This window comes from Mauremys reevesii, linkage group 7 (genome assembly GCF_016161935.1).
Source record: "Mauremys reevesii isolate NIE-2019 linkage group 7, ASM1616193v1, whole genome shotgun sequence".
NCBI lineage: Eukaryota > Metazoa > Chordata > Testudines > Geoemydidae > Mauremys > Mauremys reevesii.
The window spans coordinates 29,249,464-29,263,721 of record NC_052629.1 but is presented as its reverse complement, the minus strand read 5'-3'; the positions used below and the strand labels follow the sequence as shown (position 1 = coordinate 29,263,721).

The window sequence follows — 14,258 nt, the reverse complement described above, 5'->3', positions numbered from 1 at the left end:
TCATGATGCAAATATTAAACATTTATGTTCTTCACCTAGTGGCTTTGTTCTGCTCCCACTGGAGTCAATGACAAACCTTGAATGATTTGTACAGATGCAGGACTGGGTGCTAGGTGCCCTTTTCATGATAGGTGCTCAATAGTTATTTAAACAAATGAATATAATTTCCCCAGTGGTCTGGGACTTTGAGGATCTGGGAACATGCAGCCTAATTACCAACTCTGAAAACTGCAGTTTATAAAGAGAACTTTGACAGGCCCAGTCTCCCAGGTGCAAGTAGAAAACTACAGTAAGTCCATCAGATATTTTAACCCAGAGTTCAATAACATTTAACCAACCCATTAAGAGGTGTTATTTGTTTCATAATATTGTATTTAGAACCCTTCACATTTCCTCCCATTCATTTAATTAAAATTACTCTGTCTACACAAGCAGGAATAGAAGCCAAACAGGCTTTATATATTAAATTAATTCATTTGTGTATTAGACATATTTCTTTCTTTTTAACCCCAAGCATTCCATTTGAAATATTTTTCTTTTTGAGTCTGATCCTCCTTCCAAGCCCTTTCTTTCATCAGAAAAGTTCAAGTTTTAAGCCTGTGGATCAAAACCATTTTTAAAAATGTAATTAAATAACTGTTAACCCAACCATGCAGATAAAGGGGGAAATTGAAATGCTTTTATGGCCTGAAACTTTACATACATGCAGGGATAAATAGATGGAGAAACATTAGTGAATAAGTTAAAGGTATGTAATGTGATTCTTTCATTGTAAATGTAATCATTTATCAGTTAACCTCTGTTTCATTATGCTGATTGATATGACTTCACATTCTCCTTGGAAAATAGTGGGGTTTTGCCTGTTCTCTGCATTTCTCTCTTCTGTATCTATCACTGTCATCTGTTAAACCATAATGAATATTTTACTTGATAAAGAGGATAATGATCATTCCCCAATGTCTGGATAAATAAAATCCATCTCAGATTTTCTCAGCACCTAGATGAATAAAGCTGAGATTAACTGCAACTCTCAAAAACTGGAGGAAATATTTTTTTAAGTAATTCTTGCCCAGCAAATTTCTGGTCCCTATTTCTCCTTCATAAAAGAAAGGTGAGAAAATGGTTTGCCCAGTGCCAAGGGATATATTTACATTTAGGCCTATTTTGTGATTGGCCCTTGTGTGATAAAGTTGCCAAGAGCCTTACTCCCTTTACCACCCTTGCACAAGAGCCAGGCACAGTTGCAGACTCTGTGCTCCACTCAGGTTAGGGACTGCTCCTTTTTCAGCACACCCTGGGTCTCTAGCCACCCCAATGGGGAGATGGAGTTGTTCTGGTATAGGGACCTAACGGATGATAGTGTGTGTTCATCTTCCATGGTGATCTTTGGAAATTCAGGGGAGACTGTTTTTTCCTGGAACAGAATTCCTGTCACAACTGCCCTGGGAAATGAGGTTCTGCAATACCCCCAAGTGGGGCCAGCGTCATCAAGGCATAGTTTGGTCCTTAAGATGTGTCTGAACTTCCCACCATTGTACTCCTGGGTTTGCACAGGTGAAAGTAGCAACAATGGTAATGCCAGCATAGACAGGTGACTGGCCTTTTAACCATATCATCTAATCCTGCTCAGAAGAAGGTCTGCCAGTAGATGCCATGGTGGATAAAACACTCCTGGTTTATCTGCACAAGGGTTTCTATCATTACTACTACCAGTTGAACTGTACAACTGGTAGATTAAGTAGATTGTTTAAGAAAATGTTTACCGTGGACAAGGACTTAATGAGCCAGGTAAAATTATTCAAACAAAGTTAATTGGTCAGTGTTATCATGCCAATCAGACCCAATATATTTTTCACCTTGAAGAATAATCAGTTATGCAATAGTATAGATTGGCAAACTGTCTGCCATACATCTTGCATGACAAACTCATTCACTGAGCATTCTGTCTTAATTCCCTATGTGTTGCAATTATTGTGCTGGGATGCCTGATAATGTCAATGCATTAATCAGGTAGCTAGAACTCTGTGATTTCTTGAAAATGTATAAGTTTAATATATTATTAATTGTTATTTAATGTTTATATAGCACCATAGTTGTGAACAGCAACTTAGACTAGGTCCTTGTACGAAATAACCAATATAACTCTTCAGTTCAATCAAAACCAAAGCCAAAACTTTTCAGCATTTTTGATAACCCAGAAAGTTGATTAATTTCATTCTGGGCCAAATGAAACATTTTATCTGACCCAAAGCTAATGTTTCATTTTGTTTCTGGGCATTTTTAACCTCTCTCTTTGCCTCCCCCCCCACACACCCCTTTAAAATAAAAGCAAAGAAAATGATAGGGTAGATTTACAAAACAGAGGTGATGTGGGTGCCCTCTGCCCCCAATAAACTTTACCCAGTGGTTCAGCTGGGATGTGGGATACCTAGATCTGAATCCCTACTGTGGAACAGAGACTTGAACCCAGAGTCTGCACCCCTTCTTAATGAGCATCTAACCACCAGGCTATAGAGTAATCTGGAGTGGGTTACTCTCAATCTCTTCTGTTGAAGCTATTTCACTTTGTATCACTAATAAAATAATCCTTGGGGTAGGGATTTGAGTTTGGGTGTCCCATATCCCAGGTGAGTAACATAACCTTCAGGCTAAATGTTACATGGGGTAGTGGCACCATCACTGTTTGTTTTGTGAATGGCTGCTAAACCTTCTTGTGAATCTAGCCCAAAACTTACTTTTGTCTAAATTTGCAAATTGTTTTGATTGGCCTGAAACTGTATTTTTCAGTGAATAATCTATTTGTCTGAAAAAAATTTGCTCAGCTCTGGGTCATTTTCCTGAGTATTGAAAACAGAAGAGTCAATTTCTTCCTCATCTTAAGAATCTTCCTACAATTCTGGTATTATAAATGATAGGCAACTGTGAGCTAAAAAAAAAAATGTTGAGGGGTTGTGTTGATATATTGTTATCCCTAAAGTGTGGAAAATCTTGCATCACTAAAGTCAATAGGAGTTTTGCCATTGACTTCAATAGAGTCAGGATTTCACTCTCAGTGCACATAGATTGGCTTTTTTTTAAATTTTGAATAATGTAAGGTTCATCTAGTTTCCTATCCCTCCTCCCAATTACTTTTCTCCTCTTCCTGCTCTCCCTTCCTTTAATTCTCCTTACCTCCCTTTCATTCTTGCTCTGACTGCTGTCTGCCGAGCCGTTAAATTTTAAAATAGCGCTTTTCTTTTGAAGTGCTAATGCCAGCACTGATGTTTCTGTAGCATTTAACTTTGCTGGCTGTTGTTGGTTCACTTTTATTCTTTGTTTTGTGTATGTGGGGTTTTTTTTAGTAATCAGGAGCAGAAAAAACCCCACTCCTAATTAAGTTTTCTAGATAAAAGTTAAATCCCAGCAGCCATACAACTCCAGGCTGTGATCTTGTCAGATCTCACAAACTAAGCAGGTTGGCATGGGTTAGTAATTGGCGAGATCTCCAAGGGAAACCCAGGATACTGCTTGAAATGGTGCTGGAGATTCAGTAGCTGCCCCTCTTCCTTCTTTCTCAATCATATTAAACCACTGCATAAGTCTTCTTTATTCACTCTTCTAAATTACTGTGTAGTGTTTCTGTGAGCTGTTAAACTACCACCACCATCCATCTCCATGATGTCTGCTTTTCAGTGCTGAACAAAATTACTCTATAAAGATGTGTGTGTATATATGTAATTATTATTTGTATTAGAGTAGTGCTTAGAGGCCCCAACAGGGTTGGGACCCCATTTGTGCAAAATATTCAACAGACATATAATAAAAGTCAATCTCTGCTCCACAGTTGTTTATCTATTTAATTATATAAATATGTTAATATATTAAATGATTTGGAATCCTTATGGATGAACTATAAGTATGCAGTATTATTAAAGCAGCTATCATGTTGTGTAAATGATACGTACATTGTAAGAGGTAGAAAGTTTTGAAGGGTCTCCTTTTTAGCAAGGCAAATGTTTTAATTCACGAGTGTGCTTTATATTACATTTTGGTGATTTCAAGTTTTTCCAGCTGCAAAAGAAGTATGACCAATTAACAGTAAAGCCACCAGTTGTGCTGCAGTAAATTTACTATAGAACTCTGGCACTGTTAATTAGCCAACATTGCCTACCTTGTGATCCCCCAGTAAATGTATTGCCAAATTATTACTTTTCCTGGTAGAAGCAGACTTTGCCATTATATAAGTTAGCTAATTAGTTGTATTTAGATCTGTCTGGTAAAAGTGGAGAAGAGGGGAGCAGGGAGAGAAATGAGGGTACAAGTGAGAGACAATGGAGGGGGGAGAGAGAGAGAACAAGCACTGTTGCCCTAGCACACTCTGCAATGATTTAACAGGTGTACGTCTTGCTGTTTACACACTGAGAATATTCACTTATTGCACTAGGATCATCAGATACCTGGATATATAATATTATTCTAAGGTTCACTTTTGCAAAATAACTTGAGATGTTTGGAATGCAGGAAGTGAGACCGTGTGTATATCCATATAACTGAATATTATCACTGCCACCATAAATTTTGTTACAAACCATAGTTCAGTTAAAGACTCTGAGCCAGCTATCCAGTCTCCAATAAGTCTGTTTTGTGCTGCAAAGTGCACAGGGAAATCTTCTAGGCTATCATCTTCCCTGTCCAGTACCGGTGCTGGTTAGAAGGCACACAGGCTGTAGCACATTGCACACCAAAGATCCTTGGCTATTGTAATAGCCTCAGGAAGCTGTTAAGAGTCAGTGTAATTTATAACAGACTTATGGCTACTCTAAATTATGCCAGGGGCTAGGACTGGGCCGTGGCTGCCTGCATGAGCAGGGGAGTGCAATGGTGGCTTTAATCCTTTATTCACCCTCTGCCCTGGTCCTGCACAGCTCAGTGAGACCCAAGGATCTGGAGAAATGTCTCCTTTTTTATATATAATCTTTCATTAGTCCACCTCTCCCATTTTCTCTTATCCCTTCTTCAATTCAGTCTCTCAGAAAGACCAACTCAATACAGTGCAGTGGATGCAAGAGTGAGTAGATTTAAAATGGGAAATAGAATAAGTAATATGTGCGGCAGTTTTTGAAATTATCTGTTCTCAATAGGACTATCCTCATTAGCCACTGAAGAGTGATATGATCACCGCATTTTATGAAAAGAAATTCCAATATTCATAGAATAACACTGACATACTCCAACTAACTTGTCTGTCACTTTAATATTAATAAGAATTTCTAACTGTCTTCTGACTTCAGTGAGAAAAGTCATTTCATGATAATTAAGAGGTCATGGATTACAATACCCAATTACCAAATAAATATTCGAGAAGATGCACTTCTCTGGAGTCTTTCAAAGGTTAGCACTGCATGAATACCAGATGCTGCAGATGTCAAGCCCTGAGGTTTAATACAATAAAGTTCCTGTGAGTTTTATGCAAATTTAAATCCATATTTGTCTGAATAAACTCACTTTATTATACTACTGTGAAGAAAATTTCTAAGATAAGTAATAAAACCTTGGGCCAATGGTCCCAATAGTGTCAAAACACTTTAAACTTATTAAAAATTAAATATATATTCCACATAACATTTATATAAATATGACAATTAACACTGATATAACAAAAGTCCAAAGAAAATGAATCAAAAAGAATGCAATGAATTAATCAAAAGAATGTGTTGAAATTGACATATTCCCATGAAATATTTCAATTTTTGATGAAACTGCATTTTTAGATGTGAAATTTCTCTCAAAAAAAATGTCCACCCACTCTTCCCTGAAGCCTGGGAATATGTGTAAAGCACTACTGGTAAGTCAGGGTTAGAACTGGTCAGAAAGTTACATGGAAAATTAAATTTGTATGAAAAAGAGAACCTAAATGTTTCATTAAAATGTTAAGGAGCCAGGCTGGCAGTTTCTGAAGGCAGAAACAGAAGTAGTCATCCATTTGAATCACCTTGGTCAAACTGAATTAGGTTGTGACAACTAATGGAATAACTGTATGTGCTTAAAAGTTCATAACTGGCTTTTGCGTGAGTTATCACAGTATGTATGCAGTTATTGGAAGATTGGTAGTTAGAATTACAGCAATCCCAAACATGAAGAAAATGGTAACATTTCGGAAAGGAAAAATTTGAAAATGTTTCTTCTTTGTTTTATATTAATTTTTGCAGAAAATGCAATTGTTCTCTGAAGGGACAAGTACTGAAGTATTACTGTGCCAAACTTGTAGATGAAATTCATTCAGTCAAGTATGAAATAGGCTGCTTTAAGCACAAACCAACCTGAGCTATGGAATTGTTAGTGCTTATTCCTTTGAATAGAGCCACCGTCTAAAAATCGACAACAAAAAAGGAAAGAAAGAAAACATAAAACAACACTGTGCCATGTAAATTAAATCCCTCTAGGAGCAGTTTTCCCCTTTCCTCTTGTGTTTTGTTCTCTTTTCTCAGACTTTGTCCGCATTTGGCATGATGTGGGCTATAGTCGTCAGTTACCAATGTAACCCTATTGCTTCCCATCCACTTGGTGTAACCAAGGGGCAATTAGTCCTTAGGTTCTGATTCTGCAAATCCTGGGGCATGCTCTGTTCCCACCTGGAGCTAGGGTTCCCACATAGCAAGTGTGAAAAATCAGGATGGGGGTGGGGGTTAATAGGAGCCTATATAAGAAAAAGACCCCAAAATCGGGACTGTCCCTATAAAATTGGGACATCTGGTCACCCTACCTGGAGCCCCACTAATGTGTGGGATTTGGACCCTCGTTTGTAAGCTTCCTGGGACAAGGGGCCTGTCTCTTTATTCGGCAAGAAGCAAGGCACCATGTGGGGCAAAGGACTAGCCACGGGTGCTGCCACTGAAGTCAATGGGGGTTTTCCCAAAGGCTTTGGCCGCTACTGGCTCCACCAGGCTTTCCTGCGGGTTTGGTCCAACACCCCCAAACGCGCAAGCTGCTGGAAGCCGCTCAGCCGGCCCCTCTGCAGAGTCCCGCTCCACGGGCGAGCCTGAGCGCGCTCCAGCCCGGCTTGGCTGGGGCAGGGGCTTAGGTCCTGCGCTGGATGCCCCCGCGGCGCGCTGCCCCCGCCCCCTCCCACCGCAGCCTGCTCCCCGAGGGCAGCGCCAGGAGCCCGCCCGAGCCCAGCTCAGCCCGGCCCGGCCCCGCGCGGGAGCGGTACCTCCCGCGGCAGGGTAAGGAGGAGCTGGGCTCGCTCCCACCGCGGGTGTCTAGTCACCTGCCCAGACTCCTCCCCTCTCTCGGAGCCAGCGCCGCGCTCCCCGCTGAGCGGGCCCCCTCCGCTCCGTGCCCAGCCGGCCGGCCGGGGAGCCATGCGTCCCTCCAGCAACTCCGGAGTGACCGCGCGAGCCGCCAGCCCAGCCCCCGCTCCCCTCGCGCCGCGCCGCGTCTCCTGCTCTGGTCACCCGCGCTGATTAATTAATCATGATGGGGCTGCTGCTGTTCCTGCATTTATCTGGGGCGGACGGGGCCACCGGCTCCAGCCGCAGCACTGTGGGGTGAAGCGAGCGCTCGCCTGCCCCCCGCTCCCTCCAGCATCTGATCCAGCTCCCAGCCCGGCAGACCCTGACGCCGAGGAAGCGCCGCTCTCTATGGCTCCGGAGGAGGTAATGAGAGTAAGGACTTGCCGTAGAAGCCAGGGACTGGCTTCATCCCTGGCTCCTGTTTCCAGCAGCAGGCAGGATACAGGGCTGGATTTGGGGGGCAGCGTAAGGTTGTGCATGAGTAACTCCTGCTTTTATTGTTAGAGATCCCTTGGTAGCCTAGGAAGACGAGTAAACAGACGCGCAAGTAGCCTGATGTCCTTAATCCTTTCAATAGTTAAGAATCGGCTCTCCCTGCATAACTCTGCATGATTCATTCCTACTTTTACAGCTACTGATGCTGTCAAAAACATTGTGATTTAAACCTCCGGACTTCCAGGTCACTTGAAAAGATATGAAATAATAAACACAGCAAGTACATTCATAGTGCCCTGGTTACACCATAGTAATGAAGACTTGCTAATTAATTTACATACTAGGAAATTATCTCGTGGGGGGAACCACACCCCATTGCACCTGCTCCATAGAGATTTGTCATCTGAATCTAGAGAACAGCCATAAATCATGTAAAGTGGTTGCCTTAGATTATACTTGTGAGATCTGTAGAATTATGAATCCAAGTGCTGAATTTAAATTTTCCACTAGGGAAAGACAGACACCATTTAAACTCTGGTCAGATCCAAAGTACCTCATTTCATTTAAAGCTAAGCTGCAGTTATTTATTGTAATGCTGAAGAGAGCACTCTTGTCTTGTTCTGATACAAATACAGGTAATCCTTTTAGAGTACATAATATTGGGTAAATTGTGATATTTCTCAGTCTCAAAAGTGGGTGACTAATATAAGGATTATGTTTTAGACTTAAACGCATCCCTTTATTTTGACACCTGTAAGTGATAAAATGAGACTCATTGGGCTATGTTAAATTTCACTGTCAAAATTCTGGAGAGTAGGCATGCAAGATCATGTTCTCCAATTTATATCATGGCTGAAAATTTGACTGGAAAAGCTGCAGCTCCCAGTATAATGATTCACTTTCTCTTTCTCTTTACAAAAGAAAATCTATGCCAAATGTACATAGACTGCCTTGACCCTCTGAATCACCCTTTTAAAATTGTAGTAAACTTCATTCTCTGTAGATTTTTGACTACTTCTCCAAGTGAAACACTTTTAAATAGTTTTTGGTTCATGAGAATGAAATGAGATTAGCCAATATTTTGTTACTTTTTTTCCCCAAAAGCAATTGCATGTGACCGCTATTTATAGAAAACTCTTATCAGTATGGTTGATATTGCTTCACTAATTGGGTAATTTGATTATAGACGGGTATAGTTCTAGAAAATCGTTTGTTTCATGTTATAGTATCTTTGAGATAAAAATTTAGATTTTTTTGTTGTGACATCAGTTAAACTTGCCTATATTCTATTAGTCATACTTGCAAATTTGAACAGATGGCTTGTGTCTGTACATATGCAAATACTATTTATGTTGGATTAATATTAGCAATCTATAATATATTTAATAATTGTTATTCCTATATGTAAATCTTCTGGCAGGAAACAGTGAAAGTTGCAAAAACTACAAAAGTTTTGTTCTTTCAATTGTGCAAAAATACTGATGTCCATACTAAAAAGACAAATTGTTATGTTTTGCAAGTTTATTTGAGGCACAATGACTGAAGAAAATGAGGGGTGCTGTTATAATAGAAGAGGTGTATCTGGTTTGACCTTTCATAACTTGCAGGTTTAGTGAAGAGAGATTGTTGTCAGTTAGTGTAAGGGAGGCTTCTATGAAAATATTTGATAAGCTCAGAAGTAACAAAAATAATCACAAGTGATCTTACTACTGGACACATCTAGTCTTAAAAACAAAAATGATTATACTAATTGTCTCATCTCATCAAAATTCAGCACTACAACTAAAGCATGAAGGAGTCAAAAACAAACAACCAAGATGTATAAAAAGGACAAAATATAAAAAGAAATTATTGAGGAGGAAAATATATTTGAGAGTTGTGGTCTTTCTGTCAAACCCAGTCACTCAAGGATTGACAGAGCAAGTAGATAGTTCATCAAATATACAGCTGGGGGGGGGGGTTAAATTTGTCAATAAGCCAGTCAGAAAAGTGGGGCATCAAGTGTAGATGTGAGTGGGGCATCAAGTGTAGATGTGAGTGAAAAAAGGAAACTACAGGTCAAATCACTGTGAACAATGGGGTCTTCTTTATTGGCTTCTTAGTTGGCTTGAATATCTGCTGTTGCAATTGGAGGGCAGTTGCTTTTCTTTAAAAGCATAGTGTTTGCCAAATATCATTCTGCTATCACTATCAATGGCATACTTAGAACTGTCATAACATTGGAACATCCAGGGTGTTCAAAGTATACACTGAGTGGTGAGCAACTCGGAGAATAACATTTTGGATATTTGGCTGGAGGGTGGGGGGTGATGGGAATGGAGAGACTAGCACCATAGTTAACTTTTTATTTTTGGATATATCAAAATGTCTTCCCTTATGTGTTGACTTTTTTTTAAAGAAAAACTATTGAGCAATAATATTTTTTCACTGATCTAGAAGCTGATTGAATTTGGATCGCAAGCCCTGAACCTGTATAGATTGATAAGAGAAAGTAAAGTGTTCTACATGCTCTGTAGTAGTCTGAGATGGCAGGGACATGATGTTCTATTGCTGCTTTTAGTAGTCCTCTTGCTGTCACTCTGGCTGGTGTTCTGCCTGAATACGTTGCTACACGTGACATGGAAACTCTGGAAAAAAAAGATGATACCAGAACCACCATCACAGTTTGAGATTAGTATCCATATAAGGCTGAAGTATAATATATGTTTGGCCACTGAAGCCTGGATCACTGAAGCCTGGATTATTCTAGCACTAGAAAAGGTTCAGAAAAGGGCAACTAAAATGATTAGGGGTTTAGAGAGGGTCCCATACGAGGAAAGATTAAAGAGGCTAGGACTCTTCAGCTTGGAAAAGAGAAGACTAAGGGGGGACATGATAGAGGTATATAAAATCATGAGTGATGTTGAGAAAGTGGATAAGGAAAAGTTATTTACTTATTCCCATAATACAAGAACTAGGGGTCACCAAATGAAATTAATAGGCAGCAGGTTTAAAACAAATAAAAGGAAGTTCTTCTTCACGCAGCGCCACCAGTCAACTTGTGGAACTCCTTACCTGAGGAGGTTGTGAAGGCTAGGACTAGAACAATGTTTAAAAGGGGACTGGATAAATTCATCGTGGCTAAGTCCATAAATGGTTATTAGCCAGAATGGGTAAGAATGGTGTCCCTAGCCTCTGTTCATCAGAGGATGGAGATGGATGGCAGGAGAGAGATCACTTGACCATTGCCTGTTAGGTTCACTCCCTCTGGGGCACCTGGCATTGGCCACTGTTGGTAGACAGATACTGGGCTAGATGGACCTTTGGTCTGACCCGGTACGGCTTTTCTTATGTTCTTATCAAATTATGTTGGAAATCATTTGTTTCCATTTTAATCAGAATGGTCAGCCAGCAGCAAGGAAGGAATGTGCACGTACAGTCATCATGCTTTACATCTCAGACTATATTGACACTGTTGGTTGATGCAATGAATCCAGGGCTCAGTGACTTGAGTAAGTGACCATCCCCTCTGGTTTTTCAACTGCTGCAACAGGTTGAGTGTTACTTCTCTTAAAAGTGTAGTGCTCCATGCCTCTTGGTGACACGTGGTTTAAAAGGAGCAGGGCAGAGCAGAGTTGACTGACCGCAGCATTTACTCAACATGCTATAAATGACCTATAGTTCACTATTTGACAATTGGTCCATATCTGTGATAATGTGAGCATGCCTTCCGTACTGTCTATAGCTTGTTTTTCAATCACATGGTAGTCTCTGGTGCTTAGCATCATAAAACTGTTTAACAGAATGTCTGGAGATACCAGAGGGATATTACCTGGGCATTAGCTGCAGCCATACATTTTAAGAGTGGTTGGTATGAAATATTTAGATGGCAGTATAAGTCATAGGCCTGTATGCATGAGCAATTCACTATCCAGTCACTATTCTTGTTTTATACATTGTCACTTTTCTTGAACATGTCTCTTAACTTGTGTTTCAAAAGGTGGTGGTGCTTTCAGGGTTCAAAACAAGCTGTTCACTTCAGCAAAACTGGAAGGAGTGCCATAGTCTTTGAGAGTGGACTCATAGGTGCGGTCAATTACAGGCTAGAAGTGGGTGGCAGTAATCTAGGGAAATAAAACCACACTGAGAATTGGAAGGCACACACAAAGACAGGTAATTACAAACTTGGTAGCTGGTGAGTGGTGGAATGTTAATTTTCTTATGAGCCTGTATGAGAGGCAATACCATTCCAGGCCATCAGTCTGTTTGGTAAAATTCCCAGTCTCTGCTTGAATCTCTTGATTTGAAGAAAAAAGTATGTTTCTAGTCTTCTTCCATGCAAAGATAGCCTGGAAAATGTAAAAGGATATGAACCAATCACTAGGGGTTAAAGCTTGGAGCCGATTTTTTCCTAAGCATTGTGGGTTATTAACAGTCAACCTGGTTTAGGATTTGGTGTCCAGAAAAAAGAATAACTCCAGGTCTTTGGGGTTGTGGGTTGGTGTATTTTTGTGGGGGAGGAGGGGTTAGAGTGGTGGTGAAGACTGCATACTGTGTTTATGGTTGTAATCAGTGTCACGTAAACTATTGCTGAAGGCACTAGAGCCACCATAAGCTCCCTAATAGCTAGCTGCCTGGGCCTGTGTCAGTGCCTTTGCTGAGCACCCTGCACGACTTGTGACCACAAGGAAGGGCAACTAGGTAGTAAGAAAGCCAACGTGGTCTAGTCAACTAATCAAAGGCCCGAGAACAAGGGACTAATCCCAGCTCAGGCACTGACTCTATCTGTGGCCTTTGTTAAGTCACGTAAGCCAGATATTTTAAACATGTGTGCCTAAAGTTATGCACCCAAAGATGGAGGTGGAATACCCTAGTTCACCCTCATGTCTTTTTCTCCTCTCTCTCCAGTGTTTTTCTATCACATTCACTAGTCATGCTAAAGCTGGCTGGGAAATATGTTTTGTTCCTATGAAAAAAAGATGAAAATTTTACTTTAGAAGATTTTTCTTCAAAAATTTGTCAGGTTTTAATTGAGAACCCCAAATAGCTTGTTAATTTTTGGCCAAAAATTAATTGAAAACAAATTTCCAAGTTGATGAAAAAGCCATTTTTAATTAAAAAAAAATCTGAATGAAAGATTTTTGACCTGCTCTAATCAGTCCCTCTTATTCCCTTTGGCCCAGAGGCTGTGAGGAGAAACAGGAGCACCTGGCATTGGCCACTGTTGGAAGACTGGGCTAGATGGACCTTTGGGCTGACCCAGTATGGCTGTTCTTATGTTCTAACACCAGCCCACAGTTTTTTCATCAGTGGTTACCTGCATGTGTTAGTGCGGCTGCACTGCTCATAGGGTCACCATTTGCAGAGTGTCCAGAGTCTTGCACTTTGTATGGATCTGACTGTGGCCTCGTCTACATTAGAAACTCTTACCAGTATAGCTGTGTTGGTTAAGGATATGTTTGTTTTTTACTGACATAGCTGTGACTGCAAAAGTCCTAGTACACTGCTACCTCAATATAATACTATCCGATATAACACAAATTTGGATATAACGCGTTAAAGCAGTGCTCCGAGGGGGCGGGGCTGCCCTCTCTGGTGGATCAAAGCAAGTTCGATATAACGCGGTTTCACCTATAACACGGTAAGATTTTTTGGCTCCCAAGGACAGCGTTATATCAAGGTAGAGGTGTATAAGTGCAGTTTTACCAGTATATGCCAGTACAGCTTATGTTTTGCTGGCATGTTGGTTAAGAGTGTGCAAAAAAAAAAAATCTCACCCCTCCCTATCTGACAGACCTATGCCAGCATAAGCCCTAATATAGATGGAGTTGTACTGGCAAAGTCTGTTAGCTGGTGTAGCTTATTTCATTTGGGAACTGATATAAGCTATACCAGTGAAAGAACTTTTTGTCGGTATAAGCTATGTCTCCACTAGGAGGGTTTGCCAGTAGGGCTATTCTGGCAAACCCTGTCCAGTGCAGATACTGATACCAGCAAAGCCTTCCTCATGTAGACAGTACCTTTGTATGGAAGAGGGTTATCATGAAGAGGTTGCTTGTTGTGAGGCTTCCTGGGGACAGGAGGGCAGCATGACTTATGTCAGAGCTGGAGTGCTCCTTGAGGTGCATATATACTGATCCATCCTGTTGTCTGTCTTACCAGCTCAGCTGGCCAGTGGCTACTTCAGGTGACAATTCTCCTAGGATTGACAAAAACCATGAGACAACATTCTGGGGTTTTTTGTTTGTTTGTTTGTTTTTGTTTGTTTTTAAACTGACAGGGACAGGCCCTGAAAATGAAGTAGTTGAGCTTCTAGCAAAAAACAGACCGTCTGTCATGAAAATCTGCTACTATACAGGATACTACATGGGGAGCTCGGGGAAATTACAGCCCAGTAAGCCTTACATTTGTACCGGGTAAATTGGCTGAAACAATAATTAAAAATAGAATGATACCTAGAATATCATGATATGATAGCAATTAACAAGCATGGCAAAAGAAAATTGTCCCTTAGCAATCTGTTAGAATTCCTTGAACAGATTAATAAAATAGTGGCTAAAAAAGAGCCAGTTG

General features: G+C 40.6%; 1 protein-coding gene across 4 annotated transcripts in view; it reads left to right on the top strand.

Moving 5' to 3' along the window:
- The first annotated feature begins 1,770 nt into the window (after positions 1–1,770).
- LOC120369179 (heparan sulfate glucosamine 3-O-sulfotransferase 1-like) overlaps positions 1,771–14,258 on the top strand; it is a 109,535-nt gene continuing 97,047 nt past the window's right edge. Inside the window, exon 1 of one of the 4 annotated variants that reach the window (XM_039482167.1) lies at positions 1,771–1,788. The gene's annotated coding sequence lies outside the window, so the exon portion shown is untranslated. Of the gene's footprint in view, positions 1,789–7,203; positions 7,635–8,182; positions 8,342–14,258 lie in introns of those variants that run through there. The other 3 variants (XR_005582983.1, XM_039482163.1, XR_005582985.1) reach the window with 3 other exon arrangements.